Here is a 20,530-nt window from a genome sequence, read left to right as displayed (position 1 = left end):
TGACCCATTTTGCCAAAGAAAAGGAAGTTGCCTAATAATTAAGCACACCTTGTATAGGGTGTTGATGTCATTAGACCACACCCCTCCTCATCACAGAGATGCTAATCACCTGATTTACATAATTGGCAGTTGGCCTTTTTTTCCTTTCTTTTAAAAAATTAAGTCCAAAAGCATTTCTTATTGAGTATTTCCATACCCTGTTTCCTGTCTTGTTTTTTCACTTTTCTATTACCATGCTACCAAACGCTGCAGGTCTTTATGGTATATTTTGTGACTATGCTACCGTCTCCTGTGGAGGCAGATTCCATGATTAGATATTATAAATATATACTATTTTCCCTTCAAACCCGTCCATTGGTTGATCTAAGGTCTCATAGTACTTTTTGTAAGATATAACATGTCTGATGTCCTGATAGGGATTCTATGTATACTTTTCCCTCTGTATGATGGGGTTAATCCACTTTTCTGGGACTGTAGTCCGCTTTACATAAATATTCATTCATGTGTAACATGTGCTTCTATGAGCTCTAGCTCATATATGACTATACTGGATTATGCAATGTCATTTTAAAACCAGTTGCACTTTATTATATAAGTTAATGTTAATTTATTTTTTCTGTTGTTGTTTTTCCTCTACACTGTATACAGTCTGAGGAAGGTCCATGATAGTGACCGAAACGTAACACAAATAGAATGTACACCGTGTGGATTGTTAAGCTGTGAATAAAACGAAACTAATTTAGGAGTGCCGGATTTCTTATTCTATGGTGCTGGTAGTATCCTCGGAAGCGCAGGCAACCATCTCCTGCTCCTCCCCCAATCCAAGCTAAGAAAAGGAGACGAGGCTGGGCTCTGTAGTATCACCCTGTGTACTTTCTTCCTCCACCTCCACTTGGTCCGCATGCAAAGTTTCTTCTTTAAATATGAGCAGCAATCATTTGAGTAGACACAGAAGCGGGATGGTTACGCTGATTATGGCGTTATCACCACTCACTGTCTTAGTTGATTCTTCAAAGTTTTGGAGAACTACACAGGTGTCAGACATTCATGCCCACTCGTCTGTTATTATGGGTGGAGGCTGACAGGAATACCGACAAGCATATTGTAGCTGGTATTCAACTACTGCCCTTTGCTGCTCACAAAGCCATGCAAACATATATAATGTTGGGGTCCAGTGCATGGACTGGCCGCAAACCAGTCGGTGAGGTGGCACTTGCAAGTGCTGCTGCTGCACTGCCAGACCGACGACAGCTGAAGCTGACTTGCGGAAATGGGCGCACACCCACATACCTTCACAAGGAGCTCAGGCAAATCTGGGTAGGTTTTCGGGAAGCAGTGAGCCATTAAGTTGAGCACGTGGGCTAGGTATGGTACTTGTGCGAGCTTACCAAGGTTCAGAGCTGCCACCAGATTCCAGATGTTATCACGCATGACTATGCTGGTTGTAGCTTCAGCTGAGAGATCTGTTTAACAGACTTTTAAACAACCTTGTGGTGGTGTGCTATTAGTCACCTAACTAAATTAGTTTGAACAGAGCCTGTAGCCACTTAACCGAGGCAGTGCTGCAGTGCTTCCAGCTGGTGACCAATTTGAATGATAATTCAGAGATGGGAGATGGCAGATGAGGGGGTTGCTGATAATGGTTACTAATGTGCAACGACAGCTGCAGGATGGGAGGCATCCACACCTGCGCCCTAGACAGGGAATTGGCAAACATGTACCACAGGGGAAGAGGCAGTGGTGTCACCCTCAGACACTGATTGCGGATCCAGGCGATTGGCCCAACTAGTCAGGTGTTTGAATGACATGCCTGAGAATGCTGGTGATGGTCAGGCTGATAGTGATCAGGCACCTGCTGATATTGGTACTGCACAGGTTGTACATGACCGTTTTCTTGTTATCACTTTCAGTAAAAAAAAAAAAAAAGCACTAGACTGGGGAACACCTAACCCTTGGCCTGCGATATTGCCGATGTGGATGCTCTGACTAACTCATTGCCTCTTCCTGCCTATTGTGGTGCTGCAGATCTTTCACCCTCTGCGCTGCTATGCTCGCACTGCATGGCACCTTCCCAGGTTGAGTCAGTGTCTTCATCGTCCACCACCTTGTCTTCCACTTCTGCACTCTGGTCTTCCACCCGACTTGCTGACTTAACAACGTGACTTGTTTGCAACTGTGTCTCATCATCATCTACCTCTTGAGATACTAATTGCAGTTCCCCACCATTGTTTTTTTACTGATCGTGGCTGCTCAAATATTTGGGCATCACTATACATCATCTCCTCATTTCCTTCTTTAAATGTGCAGGGAAAGAGGCCAAAATCAGTAAATGGAAATGTAAAGAGCTCCTCGGATTGTCCGAGTGTGGGATCACTTGTCTCCTGGGACTCGCTATGGTGGGAGGAAGAAGGATGAGGGTAAGGATTATATGGTCCAGACACTCGGCTAGTGACACTGGACCGTGTGGAACACAGGGTGGTGCAGGGAAAAATAGTGGAAGCATTATCTGCCATCCAACCGACCCCCTGTTTGCACTGTTATGGCTTCAAGACTGGTGTCCTGTGCCCCCCTGCAAAGTGGGACAGGAAGCTTGGTCTGCATGAGAGTGTTTCTTGGGCTCCCACAGAAGGCACAGTTTCACCTGACCCACGGGCTTGGCTTCTTCGTAAATCATCAGCAGCACTAGTTTACGTTTACTTAGGTGTCAACAGTCACAGCACAAATAGACAGAAAACTAATGTTGGAGTGGCAAAAATGTCTGCCTGGAATAAATAACAGGTTCAGTACACATAAAACATGATGATACGAAAAAAATATACACCAGAACCATATAAAGCAAAAAAAAATATAGAAAGTTTATTAATTACAACATTACAAGAATCGTACATTAAAAGAGAGTTAAAAAGTGGGAAACCATAAGGTGGCGTCACAATCCAAGATTCAGTATATAACAGGAGGTAAATCACAATATTTATTAAAGTCTATATTACACATACAGCAAATTTCTATGCCCCGAAGGAAATGTACTAATTTATATAATAATATCACAAGTGGTAAAAGTGATTTGAACCAGCAGGGACGGATGAACTATCAGACAGGTGACAAAGAAAAATGAACACCAAGAGTCATTACCTCTAGTGGGATGTGGTGCCAAGCCGCGACGTGCTTTTTGGCATGTTTGGGTTGGCAGTGGTTAAAACGGACACACTGATGGAAAACACTGATGGAAAACACTAATACCTGTACCATTTTTTCACATATGCGTTTAAACACGGACGTGTGAAAGAGGCCACACTTGACAATATTTGGACTAACAATTTACTGATAGTTTTATGAGAAAGGGTAAAACCTTTTTTTTTGCCAGTTCAAGTCGAAGCGAATATCCAGATCTGAAACGCTTGCAGTCACACTCTTCTGCACTCTCATCTTGTATCAACACTGTGTAAAGAAAGAGCTTTCAAGGATATAAACATTATTACTAGTCAATACCATTTTTTTACCAGCAGATAGCACTATTGTATAGGTAAAGCAAGACTGTATCCTGACCCGAGCACAGCAAACATAGATAGAGCCATATAACAGTATAATTCCTATTATCTGGCTAAGTGGCACTTTACCTGGACCGGTAAAGAGCCTACAAGAAGACAACAATTCTAACCTATGAAATAACAATAGGAGTTTGCAACTTTGACATTGTATTAGGTTAGAAGTGATTTGGTTTTGTAAAAAAAAAACTGATATGGTCTCAGTGTTTACTGGCGTTGATGGATTTAAACCAATCCAGTGTTATTGATGTCATCAGTCTTAATGGGATATTCCCATCTGATAAAGTAATGGAGCATCACTAACTGACCAGGGTCCTCTGGGATCCTCATTGACCCTGAGACTAAAGAAGTGACTGTCAACTGTGACTATCACTTCTCTAAAAAGTGGCAAAATGTAATCACCAGGAGCTGATTTATCAAAATTGCTGTTTCTTGGATCTATGAGACCTGAGATTAGATTCACGCTGCCTGAACCACTGGCGGCACCATTGCAGTCAGGAATGTTTTATTCTGAAATACTGCAGCGCTCCTATGAGTGTGGGTGGGGAGACCTGTCAGTCTAGGGGAGCTGGGAGAAGCTGCCTATGACTAGTATCCCAAATGCTGGATTATTTCAAAGTATTCTCTGAAACATGGCAGCACTACAGAGGAAACTTGGCTGCAGTGACGCAATCGGTATCTGATTTTGCCTGTGGCTCTGGCACCGGGAATCTCATGACAGGATCCTATTAACTATATTTTCTAGCTTTTGTAAAAACGTAGCTAAGAGCAAAGAAGACGGAATAAAACAAGCTGTACATGCTGCAGACATCCACTGCCGTTCCAGCGCGACCACCCTGGGCGCTCCCACTGGTGTGTTTGCGTCCTGCAGCGACCACACACCGTGCATCATTCTTGTGACCGCTGCAGCCAATCACTGGTCATTTATATGACCAAAACATCACTGAGGAAAGTGGAATAGATGGCAGCAGAAAGTAAGCAGCAACCAAGTCAGGGCCCTCTGGAGAGGTGGAGACAAGATTGAACGTGCGAATACAGGTTTCATTTTATTATGTATTCCAGCAACCAATCACATTTTTATAAAAGACCCTGAAAAAAAACAAATCATTGCTGTCCCTCTGACCAAAGAAAGGTTACACGGTGTGGTATACGCTGAGGGGACACAGGTAGGCTGCATGTTACAAAGTGTCCAAGGAGAACTCCATATAACTGGAGTGCAGTTCTGTCACCATGATGGTACAAAACACAGTGGAGAGACGAGCAGGTAATGGCGGAGCCTTGAGACGACTTTTTAGTCAGAAAGGACATGTCTATTGTCTAATAATAACCGTCACCAAGCTGCAGTCAGAATCGTTTTGCTAAATCATATTCTCTCAAACCCTATTGGGTACATTTGCACGACTGACAAGATGCGGCGACCAATCACCTAAAAATGCGCGAAGAGCGGAGACTTTCTATTGGTTAGATGCATGTCGTCACAAAACTCAATATGCTTCCTCCGCGCAATAAAAAGAGTTCTTATAGCCACACAGTGTAAAAACATTTCCAGCGAAACCCAATTGTGTCATTGACTTCACAGTGAAGCTAAGGATTATTATGTGAACATTCTTATAGTCTCTAAAGTTTACCTTAATTGACGGCGAACTTTTAAGTGCGGAAGGATTCCCTAGTAAGCGTACCGTTAAATGTGAGCGTGGATTGGGCAACTGTCTCACTGACTCCGCGCAGATAGAAAGTCGGAGGAGCGGAGGGCGAGCGCTTGGGCGGTGTTGCAGTCTGTCTACGGAGAATACGTCTACTGAGGTGATTTAGTTATTTCCAGATGCATTTAAGTGTAGGTTGTTTCGTAGACAAGACTTTTTTTTGTTCCCGTACATAAAATCGTGGCTAATTCTCTAGACGTGTATCAGCCGCTTTGCCTGCTCCGAGAAGGCTTTCCCTGCTGAGCTGGGTGTGGAGAGTTTACAAATGGCGGGAGAGGTGTGAGGTAAATCACAAACTGAGAAAAGCCAAAGCCAGCGCTTAGTCGTGCACTGCCGTGTGTGTGACGCCTGTGATGGAGGCGCACTGTGGCCGGTGGAGGAGCTCTCAAAATGGCGGCAAGGAGGTGAAGTGCAAGTGTTACCTTTGGCGCCTCTTCTAACCCCCCTCCTCCCGCGCGTGCAACACATTCTAGGCTTCTGATGTGGACTGGCCTTTTAATCCATAGAAGAGATGCCACATTCAGAGGTTATAGTGCTGGAGAATCAGGGATTTCCAGCGTTATTTTACGTTCTAGCAGCTGTTTAGGACTAATCTGCTCTCATTTACATATTAAAGCTGCTGCAACATATATCACAGTACTAAAGTTGGTTTCCCACTCGCAAATTAATAACAAGCAGTCATTGGCGCTAATAAAATTCACTGTGGGGCCATGATGTGAATAAACTTGGATGCAGCTACAAAATATATAAGTGGCACAAAAATGAGACTAAAAGTGGGCATCAGAATGGTAAAATGACTGATCTAATGCAGACACATGGATAGGGGATGCTTCACATCAAATTCAGGTTACTCCAACCTGTCCCAAATGGGTTCTGGGCATAAGAGCTGGAATTAACCCCTTCATGACCAAGCCTATTTTGACCTTAATGACCAGGCCATTTTTTTTGCAATCTGACCAGTGTCCCTTTGTGAGGTAATAATTCTAGAACGCTTCAACGGATCCTAGCGATTCTGAGACTGTTTTTTTTCGTGACATTGGGCTCCATGATAGTGGTAAACTTAGGTAGATAATTTTTGCGTCTTATTTGTGGAAAAAAAATCGGAAATTTGGTGAAAATTTTGCAACCTTCAAATTTTGAATTTTTATTCTGTTAAACCAGAGAGTTAAGTGACTCAAAATAGTTAATAAATAACATTTCCCACATGTCTACTTTTACACCTGCACAATTTTGGAAACAAAATTTTTTTTTTGTTAGGAAGTTATAAGGGTTAAAAAGTTGACCAGCGATTTTCTCATTTTTACAACAAAATTTATAAAACCATTTTTTTAGGGACTACATCACATTTGAAGTCAGTTTGAGGGTCTATGTGGCTGAAAATACCCAAAAGTGACACCATTCTAAAAACTGCACCCCTCAAGCTACTCAAAACTACATTCAAGAAGTTCAGTAACCCTTCAGGTGTTTCGCAGCAGAAGCAACATGGAAGGAAAAAATGAACATTTAACTTTTTAGTCACAAAAATGATCTTTTAGCAACAATTTTTTTATTTTCCCAATGGTAAAAGGAGAAAATGGACCCCAAAAGTTGTCCAATTTGTCCGGAGTACGCTGAAACCCCATATGTGGGCGGGAACCACTGTTTGGGCGCACAGCATGTCTCTGAAGGGAAGGGGAGCCATTTGACTTTTTGAATGGAAAATAGGCTCCAATCGTTAGCGGACACCATGCCGTGTTTGGAGAGCCCCTGTGTGCCTAAACTTTACAGCTCCCCCACAAATGACCCCATTTTGGAAACTAGACATAAGGAACTTATCTAGATGCATAGTGAGTACTTTGAACCGCCAGGTGCTTCACAAATTGATCTGTAAAAATGAAAATACTTTTTTTTCACAAAAACTTTATTTTAGCCTCAATTTTTTCATTTTCACATGGGCAACCGGATAATATGGATCCTAAAATTTGTTGTACAATTTCTGAGTACACCGATACCTCATATGTGGTCATAAACCACTGTTTGGGCGCAGGGCTTGGAAGGGAAGGAGCGCCATTTGACTTTTTGAATAGAAAATTAGCTCCAATCGTTAGCGGACACCATGTCGCGTATGGAGAGCCCCTGATGTGCCTAAACATTGGAGCTTCCCCACAAGTGACCCCTGTTGTGAGTTCATTTTCCCCTTCACCATTGAGGTCTGATGAACTCCTTCTTCTAGTGAAGGAAGGTAGTGAGGCTGATTACCAAGCATCTGGGCAGGATGATGATGACTGGGTGACGGGAATTGCTGACTGGATATAAGGCAGCCGACGCCCTTCTGCCTTGCTGGTGATCTCTGAGGGATTCTAGGAGATCAGTCTGATTCCTGCTCCTCAAAAGCTAAGTTTTCTGCCCTGCCTTTTGCATTTGTGTTTTGGTTTTGTTTTTCCTTGTTTTTCTGGATTTCTGCCATTCCCTGCTGGGGTGTGCTGAATTCCTTTTTGCTCTGTCTTCAGAAAATACCTGAGTACTGATATAGTCTTTTTGAAGCCTAGCGTCTTCAGGGCTTTTTTCCCTATCAGCTGTTGGCTCTTGTTTTGATAGGGTTTTGGCAGATTACAGACAGCAGCTTTTCTATCCTGTCCTATGTAGTTAGCTTGGGCCCCATCGTTTGCTCAGCCTATCTTTCTATCTGTGTGAGTGTTTTTTCATCTTGCTTCACCGTCATTATATGTTGGGGGCTGCCTATTGCTTTGGGGTCTGCTCTGGGGCAGTTTAGATTTCCCTTTCTGTCTTTAGGCTATGTAGTTCTCCGGCTGTGATCGAGGGGTCTAGGGCACCGTAGGAACCCCCCACGGCTACTGCTAGTTGTTGATAGGTTCAGGGGTCTGTAATCCGATAGCTGCCAACTTCTCTGGTTTTCTGGACTTAGCTAGTATTTCTGTTTTTGCCTCCTACGGTGACTCATTCATAACAGACCCCATTATGGAAACTAGACCCCCCCCAAGTGTAGGCTGATACCCCATATGTGGGGGTAAACCTCTGTTTGGGTGCACGGTAGAGCTCAGAAGGGAAAGAGTGCAGTTTAACTTTTTCAACGCAGAATTGGCTGGAATTAAGATCGGACACCATGTTGCGTTTGCAGAGCCCCTGATGTGCCTAAACAGTGGAAACCCCCCCCCCCAAGTGACATCATTTTGGAAACTAGACCCCCTAAGGAGCTTATCTAGATGTGTGGTGAGCTATTTGAACCCCCAAGTGCTTCACAGAAGTTTATAACGCAGAGCCGTGAAAATAATTTTTTTTTCACAAATATTTTTTAGCCCCCAATTTTTTATTTTCCCAAGGGTAACAGGAGAAATTAGACCCCCAAAGTTATTTTTCCTGAGTACCCTGATACCCCTTATGTTGGTAAACCACTGTTTGGATACAAAAAAGGGGCTCGGAAGGGAGAGAGCAGTGTTTGACTTTTTGGATGCAAAATTGGCTGGAATCAATGGTGGCGCCATATCGCGTTTGGAGACCCCATGGTTTGCCTAAATTGTGGAAACCCCCTCAATTCTAACTGAACCCTAATCCCAACCACAAGCCTAACCCTAATTCCAACACACCCCTAACCTTAATTCCAACCCTAACCTTAATTCCAACCCTAACCTTAATTCCAACCCTAACCTTAATTCCAACCCTAATTCTAACCCTACTGCTAACCCTAAAGGAAAAATAAAAATATATTTTCTTTATTTTATTATGTGTCCCTACCTATGGAGGTGATAACAGGGAACTTTATTTACTTTTTTTTTGTATTTTGATCACAGTGATACATTTTGATCACTGTGATAAACTACCTGTAAAATGAATGAATTTGCCGCCTGGCAGATTCGCGGGTGCACTGCGCATGCGCCCGCCATTTTGTAAGATGGCGGCGCCCATGAAAAGAAGATGGCTGGACACTTGGAGGTACCCGGGTGGGGGGCGGTCGGAAGATGCGGAGGGGGAGCAAATACTGACAACGGCGCTGTCAGTCGGTGTGGGGGGTTGGATCACGGTCTCCAGCCATGCCCCATACTATTGCAGCATCGGGCATGGCTGGATTGTAATATTCCACCAAATATCATTGGCGAAATATTACTATCGCTCTGATTGGCTGTTTCACTTTCAACAGCCAATCAGAGCGATCGTAGCCACGGGGGGGCTAAGCCACCCCCCAGTGGTGAAGTACAAAGCCTCCTGTGTGTGCGGGTCGGGTGACCTTTCAGTGACCCCGGTCACCCGGACCAGCAGGAGAGCAATTAATTCATGACGCCACATAGGCGTCATTGGTCGGATTGGCACAGCTTTTCATGAAGCCTATGTGGCGTCATTGGTCGGGAAGGGGTTAAAGAGGTTATTAAAGGGAACCTGTCACCTGTTTTTGTCTGCTATAATATGCGGTCACTTCCTTTCAGGGTTTTTCTACAGCATTCTATAATGCTGTAGATAAGCCCCCGGTGCGACCTGCAAGAGAAGAAAAATAAGTTTTAATATACTCACCTGGGGGTGCGTTCCGATGCAGTCAGGACTGATAGGTGTCACTGGTCTGGAACCTTTCATCTTGCAACGCTGCCCTCCTGTTTGCTTCCTCGCTCCCGGCATCGCACTTCTGCGCAGGTGTACTTCTCTGCCCAGTTGAGGCAGAGCAAAGTACTGCATTGTGCAGGCGCCGGGAAACGTCAGAGAGGCCCAGTGTCTGCGTACTGCAATACTTTGCTCTGCCCTCAACAGGGCAGAGAAATAAGCCTGCGCAGAAGCAAGCAGGAGGACATCAACACAAGAGGATGGGAGGACCCGGACCTGTGTCACCCATCGGATCGGACGCCCCCCCCCCCCGGGTGAGTATAATAAAACTTGTTTTTCTTATTTTGCAGGTCAGACCGGGGACTTATCTACAGCATTATAGAATGCTGTAGATAAGCCCTGAAAGGCAGTGCCCGCATCTTACAGCGGCCAAAACAGGTGACAGGTGCACTTTAAGAACTTTGGCGGTTTTGGTCTATGGGACCAAGAACAGGTAAATAGTTGCTGTCTGTTCTACTTAGCACCGATCTCTGCCAGCTCAGTGGTCACAGAGCGCTCCTGCCAGCAATTCTTCCTGTCACGTCGATGGAGCATTGTTTTTATCTTGTGCTCTGTTGATGGGGCGTCGCTAACTTGCTATCCTACTTAATTGACGACTCCTTGCTGCCTAATGATGGGGAGTCGTCTGTCAATCAGCATGATTTTGGAACTGATGAAGAAGAGCTACTCTGACTGATGTGAGTTCAAAAGAAGCTGGAGAATCGTTGGCAGAGATAATCGCTGGATAATCTTAAAGGGAATCTGTCACCTATTTTTTGGACTATAAGATGCAACCACCGCCATCAGGGACTGATCTACAGCATTCAGTATCAAATATATATATATATATATATATATATATATATATATGTACTTTTATTGTTTTTTATTTACAATAAATGTATTTATTGGAAAAATATTTATTTTTTTATTTTTAAGGACATTTTTAAAAAATATTTTTAGGCTATGTTTACACGCTGCAGATTGGTCTGCGGATTTGTATCTGCGGAACCGCAGGTAAAATGACCTGCGGATTGGCCTGCAGTTTTCCCCTGCATTTTATCACCTTTACAATGGAGGAGATGGTAAACCGCAGCAGAATCCTCAGAAAAGAAGTGACATGTCATTTCTTTCTGCGGATTCAAAACCGCAGCTTTTCCACAGTTAAAAATCCGCAGCATGTGCCCAGCAGATTGTAAATCACATAGATTTACATGTTACTGTACACTGTCTGCAGAACTGCTGCAGATCCGCATCAGCTAAAACCGTAGCGGATCCGCAGCAAAAACCCCAGTGTGTGCACATAGCCTTACACATTCTAATTACATATTTTTACACATTCTAATTTTTTAAAACTTTTTACATTGTCCAAGTATGGGGCATCACTATATAATGTCAGATCACTGATCTGACACTCTGCACTGCAGAGTATCAGATCAGGATCTGACAGGCAGGGAAGGAGGCATGCCTGTGCCTGCTCTTAGCAGGCGCTAGCAAGCCACCTTCCCCGCAGGACTCGGAAGTACCCCGCTGCCATCTTGGTGCCGGGGATATCCATGGAGATCCCTCCCTGCGCAATGCTCCTCTATTCCGCTGTCACTATTGACAGCGGCATTAGAGGGGTTAAATGACCATTGAGCATTGATGCAGGGGTGTCAGCTGTCACAGCTGACACCCGTACACAATTGCCGCGTGAGGCTGCGCGATCGATGCGCCATACATTTATTCCTTTTTGCGGGAACTCATAGCAGTATATGTACGCCGCATGTCGGGAAGGGGTTAAACCTCCTAAAATGCTAACAAAATAAAAGAACATTTTACAAATGGTGCAGATTTAAAGCGGACATGAGGGAAATGTTATTTATTAATGTTATTCTATGGTATGACTCTGGATTAAAGGGATAATCACTCAAAGTTTGAAAATTGATAATTTTTAAAGATTTTTCTTAAATATCTGATATTTTTTGTAAATAAGAAATGTTTTGACCTAAAATTACCATTACCATAAATTATAATGTGCCATGAAAAAACAATCTCAAAATCACTGATATTTTAAAGCATTCCAAAGTTATTATTCAATGGCTTATTAGTGACCGAGACAATTTTTACCTTAAAGTGAACCAGTCAGCAGGATTGTGCTCAGTAACCTACATACAGTGTCAGGTTGACGCCGTTATGCTGATTAAAATGATACTTTGGTTGTTATAATCCATCTTGTGGTTGTTGTGTAATTTGTATTTGTAGTTTGCACTGAATGAGATTCTCGTGCTGTGGGGCGGGTCTTTTTGTGGTGCTCTGCGTAGCCATTCATCCTTACGGCAGGTCAGTGATCCCTTAGTGACCTTCCCCCAATTTTACATACTGCATATCTTAACACCTTCACGACATGCGCTGTACATGCATGGCGTATGTCGTGTCCCTCCCTCCGGCGCTGATTCCACATCTTTCCTGGCACGTCAGCTGTTTTGAACTATGAGTTGGCATGACATCCCAGGGTCTGCAGGAGACCGTGGTTGTCAGTACCGGATTGCTATGAGCGCCACCCGGCAGTCATAGCAAGTGAGAATTTCTGCTGCACACAGGCGATCTGATCATCGCCTGTGTGTAGCAGAGGCGATTGGACAACTGCAGCTTATTGCATTTAAAAAGTAAAAAAAGTTTTAAAAATAGTTAAAATGTAAAAGTTCAAATCACCTCCCATTCGCCCCATTCAAACTAAAACAATAATTAAAAAAAATCAAATATGCACATATTTGATCACCGCATTCAGAATCGTCCGAGCTATCAAGTTATAAAAAGAATCCGATCGGTAAAAATAAAAAAAAGTCAAATCCCCAGAGTTATTTTTTATTTTTTTTGTCACTGCAACATTGCATTACAATGCAATAACAGGCGATCCATAGATCGTATCCACATCAAAATGGTATCATTAAAAGGTTAGCTCGGCACGCAAAAAATAAGCCCTCACCCAGCCCCAGATCACGAGAAATGGATACGTTACAGGTCTCAGAATATGACGCCAATTTTATTTTTTTTTAATAAGCTTTGGATTTTTTTTCCACCATTTAACCCTTTCATGACCCAGCCTATTTTGACCTTAACCCCTTTCCTACATTGGATGTAATATTCCGTCCATGTGACCTGGGACCAAAGTCCCAAGGACGGAATATTACGTCACACGTGATCGATCAGCGGCGCTCACGGGGGGAGCGCCGCTGATCAAGGCCGTGTGTCATCTGATTATTACAGCTGACACCAGGCACTGTGTCAGCTGATTATCACAGCTGACACCCGGCACTGTCGGTCACGCGCCCGATCTCAATTCCAGCCAATTTTGCGGTCCCATGTAATTTAGCCATGTGCTTGTGCTGAGGGGCCAGCTGCTATTACGCTGGGTGAAGGGGTGATTTCATCCATACCTCAATGGTCTGGGTTGCTGGTAATATAATTTAATATGCTGTTTTGTGTGGTATAAATTTACAACTTGTCTGTATTCTGATGTGATCATGATATATTTTTGGTTTAATATTTAATATCATCAATATTGTTGATACAAACAGCATATGGTTATACTAGTACTAGATGGTGGCCCGATTCTAATGCATCAGGTATTCTAGAATATATATGCAGTTTATTTTTGAAGATTTAATAATAATGCAATAATGTACCCCCCAATCCTGATATGTATGGTTCTCTCACCCCCAATCCTGATATGTATGGTTCTCTCACCCCCAATCCTGATATGCATGCTACCCCTTAACCCCCTATCCTGGTATGCATGGTCCCCTGACCCCCCCAATCCTGGAATGCATGGTCCTCTCACCCCCCAATCCTGTTATGCATGGTCCTCTCACCTCTCTTTCCTGGTATGCATGGTCTTCTTACTCCCCTTTCGGGGTATGCATGGTCCTCTCACCCCCCAATCCTGGTATGCATGGTCCTCTTACCCCCCTTTTGGAGTATGCATGGTCCTCTCACACCCCAATCCTGGTATCTATGCTCACCCTCACCCCCCTTTCTTGGTATGTATGGTCCCCTCACCCCCCTTTCCTGGTATGCATGGTCCCCTCACCCCCCTTTCCTGATATGCAATGTCCCCTCACCCCCCGAATCCTGGTATGCATAGTCCTCTTATCCCCCTTTTGGGTTATGCATGGTCCCCTCACGCCCCTGACCTGGTATACATGATCCTCTCACCCCCCAATCCTGGTATGCATGGTCCCCTCACCCCCAATCCTGATATGCATGGTCTCCTCACCCCCCTTTCCTGGTATGCATGGTCCCCTCACCCCCCTATCCTGGTATGCATGGACCCTCAACCCCCTATCCTGGTATGCATGGTCCCCTCACCCCCCAATCCTGGTATGCATGGTCCCCTCACCCCCCAATCCTGGTATGCATGGTCCCCTCACCCCCCTTTCCATGTAGCCGCCACCAATCAGCGTCGCGACCCTCTGTCTGACCAATCAGCAACGCAGCCATGTAGCCGCAACCAATCACTGCCACGGCCCTGTACAAAAATAATATTAAAAAATAAAAGTTATTCTCACCTTCCGACGGGCTCCTGTCTTCTTTCCATGCGCCCGGCTTCGCATTCCCAGCAATGCTTTGCGGCTTAGACCGCTGATGACGTCGCTCTTTTCTTGCTCTCGCGAGAGTGACGTCGGTCTTCCTTCTCGCTCTCGCGAGAGTGACGTCATCAGCGGTCTAAGCCGCAAAGCATTACTGGGAACGCGAGTCCGGGCGCGTGGAAAGAAGACAGGAGGCCGTCGGAAGGTGAGAATAACTTTTTTTTTTTTTTTAATTCTCTTTTTTACAGATTAAGGCCGCGACCAATCAGCTGCAGGTGCAGCTTACCGTTACAAACAGCTGTACCTGTCGCTGATTGGTTGCGGCCTGGCGGCCGCGACCAATCAGCGGCCCGCACTTTCGGTTACAGAAACACGATAAGGCGATATATATATATATATATAGATTTTTTGCATTAGTTGGGCTATGATAACCAGCAAATGTCTGTTTTTGTCTACAGCACACTGATTGTATGGCTAATCTGGTACTCTTAACTGCTTAATATTTTGACCCATTGTTTGTCGTTCGATTTATGTCTGTTTTTTCAGACTTTTTAATTGATTTTAAACAAGTGTTTTGTTTGTTGTGTCCACTAAAATAAAATAAATTTGTTGATTTTTGACTATTTAACTTGGTGGTGATCCCTATATCTTTGTGCGTATACTTTTTTCTTGTATGTTTTTTGAAAAAGTCAAACGGCGCTCCTTCCCTTTCAAGCTCTGCCATGCGCCGTAACAGTGGTCCACCCCCACATATCAGGTATCAGCGTACTCAGGACAAATTTCACAATAACTTTTGCAGTCCAATTTCTCCTGTTACCCTTGGTAAAATGAAAAAAAAAAATTGGACCTGAAGTAATTTTTTTGTGAAAAAAAGTTAATGTTCATTTTTTTAAACGTTCAAAAAATTCCTGTGAAGCACCTAAAGGATTAATAAACTTCTTGAATGTGGTTTTGAGCACCTTGAGGGGTGCAGTTTTTAGAATGGTGTCACTTTTGGTTATTTTCTGTCATATAGACCCCTCAAAGTGACTTCAAATGTGATTTGGTCCCTAAAAATAAAATGGTATTGTAAAAATGAGAAATAGCTGGTCAACTTTTAACCCTAATAACTTCCTAACAAAAAGAAATTTTGGTTCCCAAATTTTGCTGGTGTAAAGTAAGCATGTGGGAAATGTTACTTAAGTTTTTTGTGTGCCATATCTCTGTGATTTAAGAGCATCAAAATTCAAAGTTGGAAAATTGCGAAATTTTCTAAATTTTCGTCAAATTTCCGTTTTTTTCTTTTTACAAATAAACGCAAATTATATGAATTAAATTTTACCACTAACATGAAGCACAATATGTCACGAGAAAACAATGTCGGAATCACCGGGATCCATGGAAGCATTCCGGAGTTATTACCTCATAAAGGGACAGTGGTCAGAATTGTAAAAATTGGCCCTGGCATTAACATGCAAACCACCCTTGGGAGTAAAGGGGTTAATGACCTGGCCATTTTTTGCAATTCTGACCAGTGTCCCTTTATGAGGTAATAACTCAGGAACGCTTCAACGTATCCTAGCGATTCTGAAACTGTTCTTTCGTGACATATTGGGCTTCATGTTTTGTGGTAAATTTAGGTCGATAATTTTGCGTTTATCTGTGAAAAAAATGGAAATTTGGCGAAAATTTTGAAAATTACGCAATTTTAAAATTTTGAATTTTTATTCTGTTAAACCGGAGAGCTATGTGACACAAAATAGTTAAAGGGATTGTCCTGGCTTTTCACATAATCTCAGTGCATATCTTGGCTGCAGAATGATGACAATAAGTAATTTATCTTCTGTCACCAGTTTGCAGGGTTTACTAGATATCAGTGTCTTGCTTCTAAGCAGAACGTCCAAGGATGGGGGGTGTTCTGGTATTGAAATGAGAACTGGTCGGTTCCTCCTACTCTACTAAAAATCTGCCCTGTTATGAATGAGTCACCGTAGGAGGCAAAAACAGAAATACTAGCTAAGTCCAGAAAACCAGAGAAGTTGGCAGCTATCGGATTGCAGACCCCTGAACCTATCAACAACAACTAGCAGTAGCCGTGGGGGGTTCCTACGGTGCCCTAGACCCCTCGATCACAGCCGGAGAACTACATAGCCTAAAGACAGAAAGGGAAATCTAAACTGCCCCAGAGCAGACCCCAAAGCAATAGGCAGCCCCCAACATATAATGACGGTGAAGCAAGATGAAAAAACACTCACACAGATAGAAAGATAGGCTGAGCAAATGATGGGGCCCAAGCTAACTAAATAGGACAGAATAGAAAAGCTGCTGTCTGCAATCTGCCAAAACCCTCTCAAAAACAAGAGCCAACAGACTGATAGGGAAAAAAGCCCTGAAGATGCTAGGCTTCAAAAAGACTATATCAGTACTCAGGTATTATCTGAAGACAAAACAAAAAGGAATTCAGCTCACCCAGCAGGGAAAGGCAGAAATCCAGAAAAACAAGGCAAAACAAAACCAAAACACAAATGCAAAAAGTAGAGCAGAAAACTTAGCTTTTGAGGAGCAGGAATCAGACTGGTCTCCAAGAATCCCTCAGAGTAATCACCCGCAAGGCAGAAGGGCGTCGGCTGCCTTATATCCAGTCAGCAATCCCAGTCACCCAGTCATCATTCTGCTCAGGTGCTTAGTAATCAGCCTCACTACCTTCCTTCACCAGAAGAGGGAGTTCATCAGACCTCAATGGTGAAGGGGAAAATGAACTCACAACAGTACCTCCCCCTTGAGGAGGGGTCACCAAACCCTCATCCACGCCACCAGGGCGATCAGGGTGAGCCCGATGAAAGGCACGCACCAATCTTTTGGCATGATTATCAGAGGCAGAGACCCAGGAATTATCCTCCTGACCATAACCCTTCCACTTAACCAAATACTGGAGTCTCCGTCTAGCCAGACAGGAATCCAGTATCTTCTCTACCTCATATTCCATGTTACCTTCAACTAATACAGGGTCCGGAGGTGCCACCCCAGGAACAACTGGTTCAACAAACCTCTTCAACAAGGACTTATGAAACACATTATGAATTTTAAATGTGACAGGAAGAGCCAAACGAAAAGAGACCGGATTAATAATCTCCAATACCTTGTAAGGTCCAATAAATCTAGGCTTAAACTTAGGAGAAGCCACCTTCATAGCGATATTTTTTGATGATAACCAAACCATATCACCAACCTTAAACTGGGGACCAATGGTCCTATGTCGGTTGGAAAACCGCTGGGCCTTTTCCTGGGAGAGAGATAACTTATCCACCACTTGGTCCCAGATCTGGTGCATTCTCTCCACCACAGTGTCAACACCTGGGCAGGCAGAAGGCTCCACCTGCCCTGAAGAAAATCGAGGATGAAACCCAAAGTTACAAAAAAAAGGTGACATCAAAGTGGCAGAACTAGCTCTATTATTCAAAGCAAACTCGGCCAAGGGCAAAAATGAAACCCAATCATCCTGATCAGCGGAAATAAAACATCTCAAATATGACTCCAAGGTCTGGTTTGTTCTCTCCGTCTGCCCATTGGTCTGAGGGTGAAAAGCAGAGAAGGACAACTGAATTCCCAGCTTGGAACAGAAAGTCCTCCAAAATCTAGACACAAATTGAACTCCTCTGTCAGATACAATGTTCTCAGGAATCCCGTGCAAGCGAACCACCTGTTGCAAAAACAGGGGCACCAACTCAGAGGAAGATGGCAACTTAGGGAGTGGTACAAGATGAACCATCTTAGAGAACCTATCACAAATCACCCAAATAACAGTCATTCTCTGAGAGACAGGCATATCAGAGATGAAATCCATTGAAATATGGGTCCATGGCCTCCTGGGGACCGGCAAAGGCATCAACAACCCACTAGAGCGAGAACAAGGTTTAGACCGGGAGCAAGTTCCACAGGACTGCACAAAATTCCTGACATCACGAGACAAGGCGGGCCACCAAAAAGACCGACTCACCAGATCTCTAGTACCAAAAATACCTGGATGACCAACCAATGCAGAGCAATGAACTTCAGACATCACTCTCTTCTTCCACTGGTCAGGAACCAGGGTGGATAAAAATCAATGTTTATTTAAAAAAAATTAAAAACAAATCGGATTTTTTTGATTTAAATCGGATTTTTTTCAATAAACTGCTTTTTGAGGAAAATATTTTACCATCCAAAGGTTCTTCCATCATGAGATAAAGCTGAGTTGTTTAACTCAGTAGAATAAAGGCTGTATATGTGTAACATTCACAATGCCATGCTCTTCCAGAGGTTTCTGTAGGATTAGTGGGCAGTTTCTCTCCTATATTATCACAGACGCTCGCTTTACTTACGCAGTTCTCAAAACTGAATTTGACTCCGCAGAGGTTCCAGCCTCTTCTTCACGGCAAAAATGTTACAACATGAACAGAGTTGAGAAAAAGACCTTAATCCTATTGTTCTACAAACCTATGAATACAGAATCAACCCCTTCAGTGCCAAGTCCAAGAAGTTAGACAATATGTTTCTGATTGTTTGGAGTGGAATAGATCTGCACAACACAAGAAGAATGTGAATCTAAGTGTGAGGAGGAGGAAGGGCAAGCAAACAAGAAAATGAAAGTGAAACTTTGAGCACAATACTGCAGCATAGCCACAGACAGACAAGTCTGGATCTGTTTGTGTGTACGATCTGAGGTTTATTACATTCTTTCCTTATAATGGCAGCAGGCCGTAAAAGAGACCCAGTTTGGGAATATTTTAATGAAGCTCCTTCGCCTATCTGTAAGGCAGGCATGCGTGCAAAATGCAAACGATGCAACAAAGAGATGCAAGGCCTGGTGGCGCGAATGAGGCAACATCATGAGAAGTGCGGTGATGAAGATGACCAAAGAAACACTTCTGAACAGGCAGGATCTTCAGGTTGGTAAACATTTTTATTGAATCCTATTTCTAAAGACTGAACTGTCATGTGTGAGAAAAATTATATTTCTTATTATTACTGCATGTTACTGTCATTTGGTACAGTTATGAAGAAAAACAAATATTCCTTTTGGGGCAGGGGCAGTGATGTGTTGTGTACAATAAGCAGAAATTGTATAAACAATAAAATAACAGCATTGACTTTTTTTGTTTAGAGGAATTCATGGATTCTGGAAACTATCCACCTCCAAGATCACCATCATCCTGTTCTACAGTTTCAGAGTTATCCATCCAGGATAGTGCTTCATTAGCAGCAGCAGCAGCAGCATCAGACACCCACAGCCACATATCACCATCACCCAAAAGGAAGAAAAAACCTTTACCTCCTGGAACCACCATAGATAGGTTTGTGATAAGAACTAGCAGATTAGAAAAAGAGTTGATTGATGAAAAAATTGCCCAGTTTATTTATGCAACGAACTCTTCTTTCCGTCTGACTGAGAACCCACATTTCATTAATATAGTTCAGTCACTGGACCAGAATACAGTCCACCCAGCAGAGCTGATGTTGCAGGGAAACTGCTGGATCAAGTGTATGACAGAGAAATGGAGCAATGTGCAACAGCTCTGGAGGGTAAAATTGTTAACCTAAGTATTGATGGGTGGAGTAATGTCCACAATGATCCTATTGTATGTGCTTGTATAACAACAGAAGAAGGTAAAGTCTTCCTTGCACAAACAACTGATACGTCAGGAAATGCACACACAGCAGAATACTTACAAGAAGTGGCAGTAAAAGCTATAACGACATGTGAACAAAAATTCAAATGTCTAGTACGCAGTTTGGTCACTGAAAATGCTGCAAACGTATCCAAGATGAGAAGAGATTTAGAAGAGCAGGGAGGGAATACAAAGCTGCTAATAACATATGGTTGCAGTGCTCAAATTTGCTGCACCTCTTAGCCAAAGACTTAAGTGTTCCAGAAATAAAGGCTAATGTTGTTGAAATTGCTAAATACTTCCGTAATAATCATTTTGCTGCAGCAGCTCTGAAAAGGATGGGTGGAACCAAGCTAACGCTCCCACAAGATGTTAGATGGAACTCTGTGGTGGACTGTTTTGAGCAGTATATCAAAAACTGGCCTATTCTGATGACACTTTGTGAAGAAAATCGAGATAAAATAGATGGCACTGTCACGGCCAAAATCCTCAACATTGGGCTTAAGAGAAATGTTGAA

General features: G+C 43.3%; 1 protein-coding gene across 3 annotated transcripts in view; it reads left to right on the top strand.

The window, feature by feature from the left end:
• PIWIL1 (piwi like RNA-mediated gene silencing 1) overlaps positions 1-20,530 on the top strand; it is a 376,145-nt gene that overhangs the window by 18,275 nt on the left and 337,340 nt on the right. For 2 of the 3 annotated variants that reach the window (XM_073557067.1, XM_073557065.1), the window contains exon 1: positions 5,116-5,348. The exons of the other annotated variant lie outside the window; for it this stretch is intronic. The gene's annotated coding sequence lies outside the window, so the exon portion shown is untranslated. Of the gene's footprint in view, positions 1-5,115; positions 5,349-20,530 lie in introns of those variants that run through there. 3 annotated transcript variants of the gene reach the window in all.

Source organism: Dendrobates tinctorius, unplaced genomic scaffold (assembly GCF_039654945.1).
Source record: "Dendrobates tinctorius isolate UK_male_01 unplaced genomic scaffold, ASM3965494v1 ptg000243l, whole genome shotgun sequence".
In the NCBI taxonomy this organism is placed as follows: domain Eukaryota; kingdom Metazoa; phylum Chordata; class Amphibia; order Anura; family Dendrobatidae; genus Dendrobates; species Dendrobates tinctorius.
Note: the sequence above shows the minus strand (reverse complement) of the source record. Positions and strands in the feature narration are given on the sequence as shown.